At 36.7% G+C, this 19,291-nt stretch overlaps 1 long non-coding RNA gene across 1 annotated transcript; it reads right to left on the bottom strand.

Moving 5' to 3' along the window:
- Positions 1-10,702: 10,702 nt before the first annotated feature.
- LOC148223684 (uncharacterized) lies at positions 10,703-18,727 on the bottom strand. Its single transcript, XR_015803948.1, has 2 exons — positions 17,676-18,727; positions 10,703-12,236 (listed from the first exon to the last, which is right to left on the bottom strand). It is a non-coding gene; the product is annotated as an uncharacterized LOC148223684 (long non-coding RNA).
- Between the last annotated feature and the right edge of the window lie 564 nt (positions 18,728-19,291).

Raw genomic sequence — 19,291 nt, 5'->3', positions numbered from 1 at the left:
TTGAAAACATATACACCAGAAATGGATCTCATTTTTCATTCCTTTTTTTTCCTGAGTGGCATTCAGAAGTGCAGACCGTTTTAATTAGCAGTTTCTAATACATTTAAGGTCTATTATGCCAGGCTTGGAAGAAATTGTTCCTTTCACAGTGAGAGCATTACAGAGAATTCCAAAATCCTTTTTCAGTCCATCTGATCTGTGCTGAGATGTATTTGCTGGGCAATACCTGAAATACCTTTCATCACACCACAGGGAATTTCATGCTAGTATATTAATTTTAAGAATAAACTTTTATAATTTTTTCCACAAAGCCTTTGGTAAGAATTTATATGTGCTGTCACATAGTAGGGTGTCTGTGTGTATGTTCCATGGCATGTAGAATAATGATAGCATAAACCTGAGGTGCATCATGAATGGCACCACACTCCCTCAGCTATCTCATAGGACCAATTCATCTTTTTAACATGTCAAGTTAAAAGTAGCTGCCTTACATCTACTGTATTCACCTACAATAGAGAGGCTTCCACCTCTATTGCTGCTATTTTAGAAAATAGTTTACACTGACAACAATTCTGTTTTCCTTTAGAAAATCTTTGAAACAAAATGGTCATATCTGTTGTTTTCTTGTCTAAAATAAGTAACAGTCATTTATACTACACCAGACCCTTAGAGAGTGCTTTTCAAAAGGTAATAACTGTTTTTTGCAGCACTCCATGCATTAGGACTTGTTCATTTGTCAGCTGGGTTAATGAAGATGTAAGGACAATAACTGACTTAGTCAAGGCTGCACATGAAGTTTATGATAGCAGTTGCTGTAGGGTTCAAATCTTTTCACTGCTCTGTTGAATGCTTTTCCACTTTGTGAATGGAAGACCATTTTTTTCTGTTTTTATCAGGACTGAGGAAATATTTCATCAGTGAGGAGAAATAAACTGGGGTTTTTTTATATATATATACAGAAATTATCTCAAATTTTTTAAATTATTGTCCAATTGGACAGCAGTCAAACGTGTTTTGCTATTGCTTTAGGGATGATTTTTTCACCTACTGCAGATTAGGTGACAAACTCCAGAACTTTGTCCAAAGAAGGAGTTCCTGAGATTTAGGATGGGAGATCAGATTTTCCAAAGATAAAAACTCTCCTTTCCAATACACAATGGCTTGCTTCAATGAGGAAATATCATCTTATTTTTTTATATGCAATCCATAAAATAGAGTGGGATTTTATTATATTTATTTTATACTTCCCTCTGTATAATAGAACTAAGGACTTTATTTTCAACAAACATGCATAACTGTATGAACAGCGGTTAAATGCAGCCATGGGGGCAATAGCTTACAATGCTTATACATTAGAACTGACCAGTTCAAGTGTGGCAGTCCAGACTGAGACCTCTTAAGTTTACTGAAGTGTGTTGCCAATGTTGCATTCTGTTACATCCACAAATTTAGGACCATTTATTCTTCTCAGCCTAGCTGAACCATACAGATAAGAAAGTTGATTTTTCCTCTCCTTCTGATGGGGATCAAATAAAATATACTGAATTTCAGTGGCATAGAGATTATGAGGAAAAAATGGAAAAAGGTGTACTTCAGTTCTGTGACTCTAACTGAGGCCAAAAACCAGACCAAAACCAGGAGAGTGACACTAAGTTCATGAGTCCCATATAAGGCTGATGGACAGTAAACTCTGTTTGCAGAGTTGACTTATTTCTTATTGTTAAGAAATTAGTAAATAATAATTTATTAAGAAATTTATAATTAAGTCACAACACAAAGGTGTATTTGCAATCAGATCACTTCCATTCATTTAATTGCCCTATTGGGAGGAGAAAGTATTATTAGGAACAGTCTTAAGAGCAGTCACTGATACATTTTCCCCAGATGTATGGAGTATTGTCTGGAAAAATATGAGGAAGCAAAGGTAAAACAATGCCTGTAAGCTTCCTTACAATTGATACCATAGATTGTTTCCTGTCACTATACCCAGCTGTGACTTGGTCTTATTTTATTTAACAGGGCAGACTTAGGCTCAAATTCTAAATTCATTTTTGTCAAGTGCTATGATCAGTGAAGTCAACACCCATGATTCTGGACCAATATAATTTTATGCTGCTTTTGTTCATGTTATTTACTTATTGTAATCTTTGTGTTTTCATTTCCATGTAATACACATGGTAGAAAAAAATTTCCACACAACAGTACTGACAAAAGTTGAACCTTGTCTTTAGATTATAAAATTGCATTAATTCTGAAAGACAGCACAATTTGATCTTATTTTTCTGCCTTAAAGAGCATTTCTTCCTTTCTTCTCACCTGTGTAAACATATCCTTTTATTTTAGAATTGATTTCTCATGTAAATTTCACATGTAAAATTGCAATTCCATAAATCAGGATGCAAATGCAGGCTGAACAGCCCTACTGTGTAGGTGTGAATAGGTCCCTGTGGCTATAATTAGCAATACATCTGTTGATGTTGATGGCTATTTATTGTGCTACTGATATATTGTGTCAGAAGATCCCAAAGATCAGTTTGTTGTCTAGAATTCCTGACCAAATTTGGCAGATACCAGGAGAAAGGCCAAACATAATAATTTTATCTCATGCAACTATTTTTTTTACCATTTTTAAAGGGCAGGATTGATGCACTGAGAAAATTCTTAAGATATATTTTATATTTGTGTTCATTGCTTAAAAGTGTTACCTGATAGAAAAAATCATATACAATTACATCTAGGTAAAAAAAAAAAAATTAATTACTGAGACAGGGAATTTAAAAGTAAGGAATAGTTCATTAAAAACCAAGGCAATGAGGAATGCCTAACATTTACAATGCTTGCAAAAATCGGGAGGAGAGGAAGACTGCTTTGTGACAAATGGAGCCAGGACTTGCAAACAGGGTGAGGGGTACAAGGCTACCAGTGATAAATCCAAAGCCCTAAACCAGCAGGAACTAATCTCAAGGTCTGGAATGTGCCCAAATGGCTAAGACGCATGCTCCGGAGACAAAATTCAAAAGTTCAAGTGCGATGAAGAGTTTGGAAGCCTTCATCATAGACCCCCGACGACCCCTGAATTGAGGAGGGGCAAGGGCATGAGGACTTTTGGTTCATTTGAATACGAAGCGAGAGTAGGCAGGGCTAGGATATGAATATGTATTAGGCATATTGTGTAATCCTAGGCTTTTAGGGAATAAATAGAGCAGTAGTTTGAAGTTTCAGTGTGTAAGCTTTGGGAGGAATTATCCCCGTGCACCTCAGCGCTGAATAAATGCATACCTACTTTATAACTCTCTACGAGTTATAGAGTCCTTTCTGCATATCATTGCATTTTTTTCCTAAACAATTGTGGTATTCTGATGCATTTTCTAGTGAAATTTTTTCTAAGTAGTAACTCTGGGTATTACAGGCAGTAAATATTGCAAATTTTATATATTGATATTCCTAACCTGAAATCAAAATATACCTTAAACATAAAATCTTAAAATACTCTTATTAATTCAGTCCGTTATGCAGAAGAAAGGTAGCTGTGCATTGAACTGCACTAGTCACAGCCTGCCAGCATGTCAATCAAAATTATTATTCCCCTCTGTTCAGCACTTGTGATATCACATCTATTCTGCATCCCATTTTGGAATCACTTATGCAAAGACAACTTTGAGAACTGGGCTAAGTCCAGAAAAGGCCCTTCTTAGGGACATTTTAGAGGACTGGAGAACTAGAAAACCAAAAAGACACTGAGGAAAATGAGTTTATTCATTCTGAAGATAAGAACGTTTATAGGACTGAAAGACTCTTTTCACCTATCTAATGCAGGATTGTGGAGGAGGAGTTAGATTCAGAGGTGCACAGCAAATGCACAAAAGCAGAGATGCAAAATTGCAGAAAGGGAAATTCGAACTGGCTGCAAGGAAAAAAACCCACAGTGATGGTGTCAAGAACATGGAACGGGGGTCCCCATCCACAGAGATATTGAAAACTTGTTTGTGCAAGTTTGATTAATCTGGAAGTCGTATTCTCCGAGAAGTGTAAGAGTTCTGAGGAATGATCTGCCTCGTATTATATGCAAGCTGGTTCTGATCATTTGAAGTCAGTCCCGAACTGATCAGCATTGATACAACCTCTTGATTTCCAGATTGCAGTGCCTTACTTGCTGCCAAAGACAACTTCACATTCTCCTGAGGTAAAACAGGGGAGTCTGTTCCTTGCACCCTAAATTTCTGATGGAGGCTGCTATTAGAACTGATGCAGTCTCAGTGACAAATTTGCTTTACTATGCAACTGCAAAGAAAGGGACATGGGTATTGACACAAAGGATTTTCTGTGACGTGTCAAAAGCATTTTCATTTACCTGCAGAAGACAGCAAGTGGCAGTGTATGAGGATTAATATATATTTCAGGATGGTAAATTTCCTCTTTCCTGTGTTTTGACCAAATGTTGCCTTTAAGCATCCTGAAATGGAATCCCGGGGGATAAAAATGTAAGACACAAGAGATTACATAGAGGTGTTCCAAAGCCCAAGTAGTGTTGTAGGTACCTGAACCTTTGTTAGTGATACTAATGTTTTCATGTTCTCATTGTGTCTGCATATCTTATGAACTATTATTTATGAGAGTTCTAGAATCCAATTTTCTCTTAAGTAGCTTATTCAGTATTTGTATAAAATCCCTATTGCTGATCATTGATAAGTCTCAAGAAAGTCCCTAGAGAAATCATCTTTCATTTGGGAATATTCTGTGGGGTTTTTGTAGTTCCCAGGCCTCAAGGGAGGCTCATCCCTATTCTTTACTTGGTAGACTCAGGATGCTAAGACAACATCAATCTGTCTGACTGAGTCAGGATGCACTCTTATTTTATGCAAAAAAGAGGATAAATAAAAGGAAACAGAAAAGATAATCGTAATACGTGAAAAAAGTGGAAGATGTATAGAAAGAGGTTTTCTAGAAGAACTTTTTAGATAATACAAAGAGTAGAAAAACAAAAAGGCTGAGAGGAAAATGAGTGAAGAAATGGTCAGCACTTGGGAATCAATGTACTACTTTGCAGCTTGAGAAGCCTGGACGGAAAAGAGTCTTCTGTGCCTTACATGCTAACCTGAAGATATATTATTCTATTCTCTCATGCAATGTCAAATGTCTCTTGAAAACCTAAATGGATTACGTCTACCACATCAGCCCTATCTGCTTCCTGCATTCTCCTTTTGATAAGACAGAGATTTATATTCTTATTCTTCTCTGATAGGTGCATCAATCTCTGCTGTCAGGTTGCCTGTCCAAATAACAAACCTGCATATCACAGAACTATTTTAAATGTAATGTTGATAGATGTTGTTTGTGGGCACTTGGCATCAACTTGCAGTCACTTCCCTGCAAATTGCAACCTTCTCAAGCGACCCATATTTTCTATCTTTTCAATGTTCTCACCATTAAGAATTAATTATGGTCATAGATTTGGGACAATTCTAGGAATTCTCTGCTTCCGTGTCACTAGACTGATTCCGTAAGTTGCTTCCAGCACCCATTCTCATTCTGGCTTCATAAAACATGAGGACAGATGAGTTGCCAACACTGAACAAAGCTGAACATTTCTAGTGAAATCTCTGGTCTGATAAAGTATTGCAAGGTGTTCTGGCTCTGTGACTGTGTCACGATCTGCCAACACAGGGTGGGGGTCGTGATGGTTCATTTGATCTCAGAGGTGCAAACAGGTAAATAGCAGGGGACAAAATCAGTTTATTCAACAACAGCAATGCATTTTTATTAAATGCCAAAAATTCAGTTGCGATAGAGGAGAGAGATATAGGAAACGGAGTATAGAGAGAGAGAGAAAAGAGGAGAATGGGGAAATAGCTACAAACAGATGAGATGGACGTCCTTGTGGGCCAGCCAATGGACAGGGAGTACTCCAAAGGGTGACTCTTTTATAATCCTTTTCCAAAACGAGTGGCTTCTGGCCAAGAGGTGGGAAGATTTATGGACCATTGTGAGGTGCTCCGGAAGACAGATGCATACGTGCAGTACATACACGCCTCAGCTGGTACCATAAGAGCACAGTCCAGTGAGCACAACACACCTGCACACAGTCACTTGGCAAGCATCCACCTCGACCAGGCCAGAAAACCACTGTTCAGAGTCAACCTGGGTGAGGGTCCTCGGGGTCTTCTTATTACGGTCGTGAGGCAAAAACGAGGGAAACTTCGGACTGACCCTTACAGACTGCTGCTGCTTGCCAGCACTCACCCACACCCTGTGACAACCTCATAGAGGCCTCGTGCTGTCTCAACTCAAGGTGACAGCTCCGTGCTCCTCTCTCCTGCCTACAGCACACACCTACTTCCACATTTCATCTACTCCCAGGTAAATTATTTGTCCAAATACCATCTCTTTCTTCCAATGCATACCCTCTTCTTCTTCTTTTTTCCCCCACAGAAGCAGTGAACAGCAACTAGACCTTGACCAAGTAGCTGGTCAAATGGCAAAATCCTTCCAATATGTTGGTTCAGCTCCTGCTCTTGTGGTCCTACAGCAAGGAAATTGCCCAGAGTGACAGAAGCCAAGTTATAATCTCTCTTGAGTGTTACTACACTGGTTCCTTACATAGGGCATACAGAAATATGCTTATAAGCAGCATATAAAAATAAAGTCAGAACATTTTCCTATGCAACTAATGAATTATTTACTGGCTAACACTGCACTATTATAAAAACTCTTGGATTTTTTTTTAATATTATTATCCTACATATTTTTCATTCCTAATTCACCTTCCTCATAACTCAGAGGGAAGTGATTTCACACAGTGCTCAGCACATTGCATAGGAGTTGTTAATTTCTTGCTTAAGCTACAGACATCTTCATCTGTTTTTCAGTTTCAGGTCTCTTGAAGTGCTCAGTTTGCAAAACTGGTACTTTACTTGTAATCTGTCATTATAAAGTTACAGAAGGTCTGTTGTTATGCACTGTTTATGAGTTTGCTCTTTTCCTCCATACCCTCATATATCCTTACTATGTCTATATATGCTCAGTGTGTATCACATAAGACAGTATATTCTAAACATTATTTTAAACATGGCATTTTAAATTTCCTTTTGCCTCAAGTATTTCAGAATTCTCAGAGTAAAGACCACAGTCCTGTGAGATCAATATTTTTTATGCGATTACAAGTCCATATAATTTTTTAAAAACTATTTGAACAGTGCTTATGAATATTATTGATATCTACTGAATTTGTAATATTTTTCCTGTTGTTATCCCAGAGAAGTCAGTAGAAAACTTCTAACAGGTCACAGTAAATCTTTAGACCAAACTTAAAAAGTTGTGGTATTGTCATTAAAATTGTTTAACAGTGGCCATGACAGAATGAGGATGGCCTCAATTCTAATGTAAACAAAATCACGCAATGCAAGTACTATGCATGTTTCTTGTAAGAAATCTTGCTTATTTCTTCAGGAATGGCCATGTACCAGTTTGTAGCAGAATTAAGTTAAATTTTTGCTAAAGGAATCTGATGGAAGAATTCTGCCTATTGCAGTGATACAACTATTGCAAGGATTTCTTCTCAGTCTGAAAAATGAACTCACAAACATTACAATAGTGAGCATGATTGGAAAATTTCAAATGAAAAAAACATATTTATTTATTTATTCAAGACAACAGGTAATACCATTAAGAGAATTGTTCCAAACTCTAGGAAATGATATTTTGCTTTTCCCAGGTTTGAGTGCAAAATCAAAATCCTAAATCATTCATGTAAAATGGAATTTTGGAAAAGATGCATTTTAAATTAAAAATTCAGATTTGAAACTTTATTTTTCTATTTCATTCTGTCTTATTCCATTTCGTTAACTTAAATATCAAATTACCTAACTCGTGTTATACACGATGAAAAAATCCAGTTGATCAAAACTAGCCCTTTTCTGAATATAGTTGCAATTCATAATATTCTTTCCAGCTATACATTTCCAATGAAGCAATCAAATATTTTTTACTGCATACTGAATGTACAAATTCTTTGAGGACATGATGCTTACAATTAATATCTTATGTCACATTTCCTTAGGGCTAAAAAATCAGCAGTCCTGTTAAATTTTTTAATTTGAAAGTTAAATATGACCACATTTTGGAGGAAGAAAATCCTTAATTCCTGATATTAAGGGTTTTTTCAAGAAGATTTTAAAACATGTAAAATGTAGAGGTCCAATCACAATGAATTTCAGGGTACTTAGCAATTTTTTTTCTAAATTAGATAAGGATTTAGCAACATAACAGTAATATTTTGGATAGCACAGAATTGTGATTTGGTATTGTGTTACAGACTGTTATATTATTGTACTTTTGAAAGTTTCTAGTTTCTTTACAATTCTTTGGCCAATACTGAACATTTTGTTTTTTCTTCCTCTTCCTTGATGCAGATATGATTACAAAATCTAGTCAAAGAGTTCAAAGAGTTGATTCTAAAGGTTAAATACATTATTATTTAAACAATGACCACAGAGTCTAATAAAAGAAAGAGATTGATCCAGCAAATATTGTGGCAAAGTGACAAATAATCTCAATCCAGGAAATACAAAACAAAATAAGAAAATACCCCAATCCAACTCAGCCAATAAACAGAAGCAGCATACAAGTTTAAATATTACTATGAGTTTAATAACCAGTATCTGGAAAGAATAACGGAAGGAAGCTATTTCATTAAAAACTTGAGTCAAATAACTCAAGAAAAATTCTTATGCCAGGTCCTCATTCCTCATCTAGTGCATATTATGGCTGTGTTTCATTCACAAAAATTTGGGAAGGATTGTTCATATGGGTACTACAATAAGTTTCACTGACTGAGGATCTGTCTACTGAGTAGGGCAAATACATGTATTTGGCTTGGTCGGCTTGATCATTTTTATTCCAGGACTTCTAGTTTTATGGCTCTTTGTTTCAGCTCTAAAGCAAAGGCTTATGCAATGTGAACTACCTGTTATCAATCAAGGAGTTCACATCTTCAATGACTACACTTCTTTGAAGTGCTGGGAGAAACACAAGTATTTATCATGTTCTCAAGGTGGTTTCTGAACCTTTCAATCTTATATCAAGATTACAGCCAATACCTCTTTCGTCAGCCCTTTCATAGATTGTGAAATCAGCAGTTTAAAAAGATTTCTCAGCACAGGAATCACAGAGGAAGCAGGACACATAATCAATCTTCAGTCTCCCATGGAAACTGCTAACAAGTTTTTATTTCTGAAGTTATCCAAAGAGTTAGACTTCTTGGTAAAACATCTTCACTGAGATCTTTCATTCTGTGTGCTTTAGCCCTTTTCCCGCTCTCTGGTGTATTGCAACATGTTGCTTATATTTTCTTTTTAATTATTTTTGTAAAATACCCATTACTACTTTTTCATTCTGCCAAGCACATTCTGCAGTGAGATGACAGCTACTTATAACACTTGAAAGATACATTCAGCATGGTGTCTTTGGAAAAAAAGAAAATCAAAATGTACTAATTTTTTGGGGGGTATGCTCTGTTTTGTTTTCTTATTTCATTTTGGGGGTTTTTGTTTTTTGGTATTTTTTTTCTGTTTTGAAAATTCAGCCAGAAAGAAAATAGCGACAGCACAGCTGTTCTATCTGTCATTAAGTATACATGAAAGGTAAGGATCATGCCATCACAAAACTAAATAAGTTAATATTATCTTCTCATGTGATGCCTTGTTCATTGATAAGTAGAAACTGATATTTACTGTGCAGTGTTTCAATTCCACCACCATCTTACCAAGTCCTGAATGCATGATTTGATTTACAAGTATTGTTCTACTTTCTTACACTGTGCTCTCCCTTTCCTTTTGGTTGCTTTCAGCCATTTCCCTCAGCTCCAGTAATAATCTTGATCTCTTCCAGTCACTTCGTTCGGCTTCTCTGGTAGCCATCCTCATAGTGAGCTCATGACAGCACTCATCAATTCTGGATGTTTCAATTAATTGAGCCAGCTCCAATCTCCTGCCTGCCTCTGTTAGCTCCTTCTGCCAATACTTCAAAACCTCCAGCAAAGCAATATTTTAGGATGGCAATAGCTCAGTGACCTCAACACAGTGAAACTAGGCTGGTATCTTAAGCAGAAATTTTAAGCAGAAATTTTAAACAGAAATACCCTCCCATGTCCCCCTGCTCCAAATTCAATTTTCAGCTCTGTTCCTAGGGATGTGTAATAACATAGAAATCCCAAAAGATTGGTGAATTAGTAGGTTTTTTTTCTTTATTGTCAGTAGGGGTATGTTGTCTTCTGGACTGCTGAGCTCATGAGGGGAGTGAATTCAGGGTCCTTAAAAACAATGTACAATCCTTTCTAGTTGTCTTCTACTCATACATTTAGTATCAACATGTGTGCGTGTGTGCATGCATCTCTGGTGTGACCTGAAATGTCTAAGTACACTAAGTTAATTTTTCTATCCAATTATTTAATTTTGAATTATTATCTATGTAACAATCAAAAGTAAAATTTGCATGTTTTTATGAAAATTCAAGTAAAATAAAAAGTAAGAAACACTTTATGCTGTAACCTTCTCCACTGGGGTATGTATTTGCTAGTAAGTGTTTTAAAATTATTACTTGTATTCTTCCATATTAATTTAGTACTCTTATACTTTTAACCTTATCAAATAATTTGAGTTGTGGCCCAATGCAAATACAAATTAAATCCACTCTTCTTCTGCAGCTCTTCAGTAAGATGTCACTAAGGTTTAATTCAAGGCAGTTAACTCTAATTAGAAAACAAATTAAACTTTAAAGTAATTGAACATTGAACTCAGTTATTGGGAGGGTAAATGCATAGTGCACAAACCTGCTTCTACAGCAGAAAAAGATATTAAGACATTGAAGTGAATACAGAGAAATACTTTTTTACAGAAAGAAAGAGCAGACTTATTGTACTGGTTTGAAAGCAAAACCAGTGAGAGACTCCAAGTCAGTAATACAATTTAATAAGAAAAACAGAAAAAATAAAATACATGCAATAATACAAAAGAAAACCACTGACTGAGTCAGAATACAACCTGACACCCTGTCAGTCAGGGTGTTGGTAGCAGTCAGTATAAATGGTGGCTGCAGTCCTCCTGGATGACAGATGTGGTTCAGTTAAGGCAGTGCTCCTGTAGAAGGTGCAGTTTTCCTCTGAAGATCCAGTGATGATGTGGAAAAAGGTCCAAGTTTCCTCTGGGATCCAGTGGAAAAAGGCTGCCTTGGTGTTCCAAACCTCACTTTTTTATTTAGGTAGGAAAGGCTTGGCTCCTCCCCTTGGCTGGAGCATCTCCCAATGGGATGATATAATTTTAACAGTCATACAATAGGACTTAATGGCCCATTAACAGAAGATATCTTCCTGGAGGAGGGATGGGTTGTGGAAAAGATAACGATGATCATCCCCCTGATCTTATCAGATGGCACATCAGCAGAGGATATCTCCCACAGAGATAAGGATCACCACCCTTCCCCCTTTCAACAGATGGTGATAGAATACATATCTTTGCATTGTAACCCAGCACACTTATCTAAACTATTCTATTACAGTCTTTGGTGCTATTTCAGAATTGGCTCACCTTTAATTCACACACACATTTATAGTTACATGAAGTATCATAACCAAACATTTCTTTCTACCTAGCTTGGTGGAAATATTCATCGTCAAATTCAAAGATCAAAAAGGCAAGATCTGATCTCATCTTTGTATATTGTCAAAGCATTTCTACGGATGTCATTGTCATTATGCTGAGAATTGAGTCATATGTATGTTTGAGCTAAATCCCAACCAATTCTCTAACTAGGATACTTCACTTTCAATAAAGCCAGTGGGAGCTGTGTAAATTAGTCCAAAAGAAGAATTAAGAGTTTTAATGAATAAACTTGATCAGAAAGGTTTCTATATCTTTTATTATCTTTTTCTTTCTTCTTGCTAACAAGCAGAACTGTTATGTAAGCTAGTATGGTGCAATTGAGTGCATTTTGCATTTGAATAGGGAGCTGTATGTAATGGTTGTCTTATTGTAAAATGTACTGTTTCCCTAGAGGAATCTGGGTCTCACAAACAATGGAGCTGAGTGCCTTTTATGTAGTTTATAACTTACTGTCAGTGAAGGAATGATCCAATTCGTAAGTGATTAATCACAGGTTCCTTCAGGTCTCAAATTGTGTGTTGAAAGCTTATGGAATAAAAGAGTATTTCATGCACATGTCTGCACCTAACGAGTAATAACCACCTGGGAATAAGAAATACATTTTAAAAAAAGAGCAACAGGGGCAGCAGTACAAAGTACTAATCACTTGACTAATTCATGTTGTCACTGAGAAATACACCTTTGCCAGACAATCATAATTATAATGGCATTTAAATTAATTAATATTTTATTGTCAACAAATAGCAAAGAAAGTATTCAGAATTTCCCTCCTAACCATTTTTTTAGCATTTCAGCAGCACACAAATGTAAAGTTTGCTATACAGAATTAAATTCTGAGATATGAGACATAAGAAAATGTGCATAATTTCAAAGATTTAAAATGCTAAAATGGTAATTTTTAGAGAAACCTAATTAACATGCAAAGTGAAATATTTTATTTTGTAAAAAACCCCATTTTGAATATTAAACACAAAATTATTTGAATAAAATACAAAATTGTCATATTTTTATTTCGTGGATGTACAAATTTTCCAGTTTTCAATTTTTCAGTCACTAAAAGTATCTTCCAGTTTTTCCAGATGAGGAGTAACCTGATGATGCTTAGTTTTGACAGTAAGGTGGAATACAACAATGGAATTTTGATGAAGTAGATGATGAAGTATGATAGAAAAACATAGACATTTCAGTGCTGAACCGTAACCCTCAAATCTTTTCAGTTTTGGAAAAAAAAAATCAATGGATACTCAATACAGAAAAAATACAACTGTGAAAAATCGATAAATTTAAAATTTAAAATATCAGTTTTCAGGTGAGCAAGCAAAATAAATCTCCATCATCTTCAGGTGCTTTGCACCTCAAATTAGTAGAACGGTGCCTTTGAGTACCAAAGTAAGAGACTGGAAAGGAACACTTTAAGACTTTAAGTGTGGGACCTTCACGTGTGCTTCTTAAAATCGTATTTTGTATATTACTTGTTTATTCAATGGATCCTTGATCTTGGTGTACTGGTTGTATTTTAGCTGCAAGACTGACCTAGGCACCATGGGTTTCCTTCTTAGCCAATAAAGCAAACTGGGATTGCATCAACATTATTCTTTTCATCCCAAAGTAGACAGCTAAAATATGTGGACTAAAAGCACGCATTTCTTGTGCTCAGTATAGCATTGTAGATTCATCAGACAAATGCTTTTTCTGGCATGATCTGCTTTCAGTAAACCAATGAAAATAAAGTAATCCTTTGTTTGGAAGTCTGCCTTTGTGGTCCTTTCTGTAGTTATCTTCTATGGGTGCTATATGGCAGCAAAGACAAAGAACTAATGGACTTGAAGATTTCTCAGATCATGCTATTAGTGAAAAGCTGGTTGTTCTGTTTTAATTATATTTCTTCACTAGCTGATTTTAAAACAATAAAAATCACTAGACTGATTTATGTGTGTTCTGTACTCACAGTTAAACAATACAGATAGCTATTTTACAAAAAACCTCAACCACAGAGAGCCCTACTGTCCTTCACGATACCAAACTTTTGTTGTGCTTGACCTTCAGATAGTAACCACCAACAGATTTCTAAAAGTGTTTTTCTAAAAGAATCTGATAATGGATAAAAGGCAGCTCTGCACTTCTTTGCTGAGTAACAGCAGAAATAATGTTTTTGCTGAATTTATTCAGACAGTCTGGATAATGGTGTCATAAACAGGGAAACTTCTCAGAGCAAAAAAGCCTGACTTCATATATATGCCCCTCTTTTTATTTTTCATCCATCTCTTATTTTTAGAGGGACAGTAGATATGTGCATCAAGGCAATTCTTCTAGACTTCTCTGGATTTATTCAAATCTAATCAGATTATTCCTCAATATTTTTACTGGTTGGGAAACTGATAGAGATGTTTAAGTCCACTTTTAACTATCATCAGAAGAAAAAGAGTTCAGTTTTGATTCTGAATTTTTCTATTTTTTATTGTGATTCAGAAACACATTGGATAGTTAGTAGCGATGTCAGAACACAAGCCATTCTTAAGTGTAGGTCTGTGAGATTCTCTTTTTTCCAGAGATCTAGCTAAATTTTTAATTTGGTGCAGGGAGGCTTTGTTACTTTTACTGAGTTTTATTTCAGTTACTGCTGAAAAAAAAATTACTTGTTTGTCAGTCCTGATTTCTTCAAATTTGATTCACTACCACCTCTAACTTAAATGAAACTGAGAAGGTACATTAAGAGAAAGCAAAAGTGCTGGAGGACTTGTATAGCATTTGAATGAGCTCTGTGAAACTCACTTAGGACAAGACAGACGTAACACCCTTTTTCTGATTACTGGGTAGGAATTATTTCTCTTATTTCTCCTGAAAAGCCTGTGTACATCATTGAGGACTGTATTAATAGGTATTTAGATTAGGTGCAAGTCATGCCAGTATTTTTGTTGCATGGGCTGATCTGAATTAACCAGGACATAGAGGGTAAGCATTCCTCCTTTACATTATGAACTGTAATGCTGAATCTTTTGAATATCAGCTTTAGTTTATTGATATATAATTTTTATTAACCAATACATGAAAATCAAGAGGAAAACACAGCTGAGCAAAAATGCAGACAGTTGCTTAATTTATAGTATGCATGTCTCGGTTTGAAATAGACCCATATATCACAGCCTAGATTTGTTTTCAGTTGGTTTCTGGGAACACATACTCTGCAAGAGTTTTCATTCACAGTGTGACAGAACTTGACCTTGTAGACAATTAGGGCTTGTTACAAAACTCTTTCTGTCACAAAACTTTCTTGATTAAGCCTTTTTTCTTTTTTTGTCTGTGAAAATTTTAAAGCCTTCAGATGAGAAAATTTTAATTGGGTCAGTGACACAGTCCTGGTCATACTGAGACATACTGAGACATTGAAAGAGGAGAATAATTGTGTTTTGAGGGAAATCATTGAATACAATTATTAGTTACATTATTAATTTTTGTAAGGTGTTTTGAGCTTTGATGATAATTTAATATAAGGGGTTGGAGTGCAGTGCGGACACATTGTTAGAGCTAGGAAAACTACAGCCTGGAAAATCATTCTTGGGTTGGAGCTTCTCCTGCTCTCTCAGCTCCGTTCCCAGGCTGATAAGCCTGTTCAGCTTCAGTTAGGGAGAATTTCTCCCAGGATGATAATCTGGTCAAAACAGAATGGAATTCATAATAGAGATTAGCACCTGGTGTGGACTGTAGGTCCCATTCTGAAGTGCTGTCCCACGGGCATTTTTCCCAATTATCCAATGAGCTACTGCCTTGTCTTAGCTCTGCAGAGCATGCTTTAGATATGGTTCATCCGCTCAATAAAGTTGGTCGTCTTTCCCTAAAGAGACCCGTGTGTGTTGCTGTCCTTGCTTTCTCTCTCTCTCAAGTGCAGTAACCACAGTTCAGGAATGTTTTCTTAATGTGGTGAATTAAATAGACTTAGCCTCTTTCTTCCTGCTTTACAGCTTCTGCCTTCACACAGATTAAGTACCTTTCACAAAACTTTAACGTGAAAACTATCATGCTGTGATCTGATTCTGGCGTGAGTCCTATGTGGTACAGATATCCCAGACAGTGGATGGACAGAGGGTTTGTTTCTCATGCAGTTTCCTATTGTTCTGTGTCTGTGGTCATTTAGGTAGAATTCATATCTAACTACATGGTTTGCTTAGATCATGTTATCACGTAATTTATCTTTCAATTTATTCAAGGATAAAAAATTGAAATCATACAAGCAGGCCCTCCATCCAGTCTAAGGTTCCTTTAAAGAAGAAGTTAATATGTCTAAATCAATTGAAATAGTTTTTCAACATTTTGTTATCCTTTTAGAAAGACAGCAAGACAGAGAATGGAAGAAAGGGGAAACTCTGTGACTTGAACCTCAAAGTAATGTCACTTAAAAGTTTCTGTTTTCATGAGCTGTGTGAAATGAAAAAATTCCAGAATGTGGATGGTACCTCATAAAGTTATTTGAAGTTTTTCTCTTGACTGTCAGGGAAAGTATAAGCAGAGAGAAAAAAAAAATCATTTTAGTCCCGAATAAAACATTTAATTCCCCCTTTGTTATTGAATATTGAAATTGCACAAACTGATTCAGATAATTTTAATTAATTTCCCTCAGGCAGGATTTTGGGTGGTGACTCCAAATTTACCTGATATTAAAAGAGGAATTTGCCAGTGAAATGAAGTCTTAACTGTGCAAGTTACAGTAGCCTTGAGACAGAAGCAAATTCCAGCCTGGTAAATAATGTAAGTTTATAAACCTGTTTATTCTAGCTTAGTGGAAAAGTACATTGATATTTCCCTTGATAAATATTTGAGGCACTCATCTTTTAAAAGCATCTTATCTAAAAGCAGAAAAAGAAAAATTATATAATTTCTACTCATTTTCTCTTCTACATTTTTGAAAAGGGTAATATTTTTATGCAGCAGAAGGCTACAGCACCTTGGGTGTGGAACTCTGTGCTTGTCTAAAGCAGACTGAAGATCTGCAGAACAGACTATGTAACATGAACTTCCACAGTCAGCACAGGTAGGCAGCAAACATAAGGCTACAATGCTACTTCTCTTTTTTCTCTTCATATCTGAATTACTTCCTTTGTATTTAAGTTACCAAGATAACTTATGTAAATTTTGTACTCCCTGTGGAAATACATCTTTTTCCGTTCCCTTCCCCCCCCCCCCCCAGTTATTCTTCATATGATCATGCAGTTAATGAAAGAAAATTCCTCTGTACAGAAATAGATTTGTGTATTTTCATCTCTAGAGTAGGAGACAGCTTGTGCTGAAGGAAATCTGGAAACATTGCCCTTAAAAGATTGCAGAACAGCATCATTTAGGCTCATGTAATATAGTGCATATTAATAAATATGGAAATTGAATTCTACTTCATGTTTAGTGATCATATCTCTGCGTTAACATCAAAATAAAAGTGGTTTTAATAATATTTTCAAATATAGCTCTTCTGACCTGAACTAAAGATAGTTAGAAAGGTGGCCTGCTTTTTCATTCAAACTTCAAAGAAATGGTATTCAGGACTTCAAATAATACCAATAAAGAACAAAAAACTCACACACATTTCCTCTAAAGAGTACTTAATTTAAAAATAAAAAGTAAAACAATCCTATAATAACAATAAGAAGAATCACTAAAATTGCAATAGTAACAGTAACTACTAATCCTACCTAAATCCCAGCAAAATACACTGAAAATCCAGCAACGCAAATAGCACCCTTTTACATTGTGGTAAATAATCACAGGTCAATTATTTGTGAAGGTGCAACATTATCAGTTGTACTAAAGTACATACAGTATGCATATATAAAAATCTGATCCTGTCTCAACAATCTGAAGCAACCTCTTTCTCCTACAATAGACATCAATCAATCAATCAATCAATCAGTCAATAAATTAATCAACATCATCATGTAAAAGCAACACTGAAAAAAAGAAAGATTCTTTTGCATGTAACCAACATCAACTGTTGACAAACTAAGAGGAAAAGTGAGTTCAGATCAAAAATTTTACCTTTGGTCAGTGCCTTTCATTTAATCCAGACCTTCTCCAGTAATTAGGTCTCTTCTGTGACCTGTCATTTGAGGTAAATCCCTTTTCCTCTCTGGTCCCTCTGGCTAGCTCTGGACCAGAGATGGGTGGGAAATCCTCATAGACAAAGGCAAAAAAACAAAGGAGGCTCTTTTCTCCCATGGGAACAAATAGTCCACAGTTTATTGTGTCATGCACATGGCAAAAGGAGAAAGAGAGAGAGGGAAGATGGCGGGCGCTTTTAAACTCGGGGAACGTGGAGGGGAGGAACAGACCCACGACCAAAGGGACTCCGCCAACGGGGAGGGGCTAAGGGAGGGCTAAACCAACTTCACAAGCTCTGGGAGGATATAGAGCAAACCATTTTCTCAGTGCAACATAAAAACATAAAAGTGCAATATAGAACCATGAACAGTGCAACTTACAAACCAACAGTGCAATACAACAGTCATTGGCCAAGACATTAGTTCTAATAAAGCAGTATTCAAAATGTTTTGGAAAATATCAAAGCCAAATCGATAAATCTACCCTTGAAACTGACTGCTAAATGTTGTGGGTGAAATAACAGGGTTACAAAGTACATATTTTAGGAAAAAGCAGCACTTGGGTAGATGTAATTTTTTAAATGGTTTTGAGGTACACAACCTGATGATGGGTCAGAAGTGCAAATGATGGAATCAAGAACAAGAGGTTGAAAAATTGCCAAGCTGGGTGGTAAATGTTTTAAGAGTTTCAACCTGAGTACTGGACAACAACCAACCAGACTATACAGCATCACCTAGTCTGGAAAAAACCTACAGATCACCCCAGATGGGGAAGCTGTAAGAGCTTCTGCTATTTATTCTTTTTGTTTCCCTTATTTCTGCAAATCAGTTTTCAAATGTACTGAATTTTCACTCCCTATTTTTATCTTAATATATGAAACATGTCTAGGCACATCTCCTGGGCACAAAGAGCAGATGACTGTCTTGGTTTGAAAGACAGGTATGGTCTAAGGAAAGGCAAGAGCCCCTTTTCTGCGATGCAGAGTGCAACCCCCCTCCCTTTTAATTATTTTAGGTCCAATTCAGACACCTTCAGGCAGGAGATATGGGGATAAGAATAACAGTTCTTTACTGGTATCTAACAAAGCAGAAAAACAACAACAGCTATAAAAATTGGCAACAGAAACAGTCTAGCTCCGCTCCAGTCTCTTTTGGCCGCAGGCCGTCTCCCTGTGCTGTTACCGGTGCTGTGGGGGCAGGGCAGGTCCCGCGCAGTTGAAGAGGGCTGGGTGATGGCGGCCGTGGCCCAGGGGTGAGCGGGGATGGGGAAAGTGACTCCCCCCTCACGGTGTCGGTCGTGGTGCTCAGCAGAGTGTCCGGAGATAGTAGGGTGAGGTGGGAGAGCAGCAGAGCGATGTCCAAAGGCAGCGAGCGTGGATCTCAGTGCTGGGATGGCAGGGGAGATGCCAGAGCAGAGCCCAGGTTGTCTTCCCACTCCAACAAGCCAAGCGAGAGAGCGAGAGCCCAGCTCCAGACCCACCCCCGTCCCACCTTTCCTTTTCCGGTTCCCCCCCCACCCCCTCCAGCCACCCCCCTGCGAGAGAACATTATCTG

This window comes from Sturnus vulgaris, chromosome 5 (genome assembly GCF_052056855.1).
Source record: "Sturnus vulgaris isolate bStuVul1 chromosome 5, bStuVul1.hap1, whole genome shotgun sequence".
Lineage (NCBI taxonomy): Eukaryota > Metazoa > Chordata > Aves > Passeriformes > Sturnidae > Sturnus > Sturnus vulgaris.
Note: the sequence above shows the minus strand (reverse complement) of the source record. Positions and strands in the feature narration are given on the sequence as shown.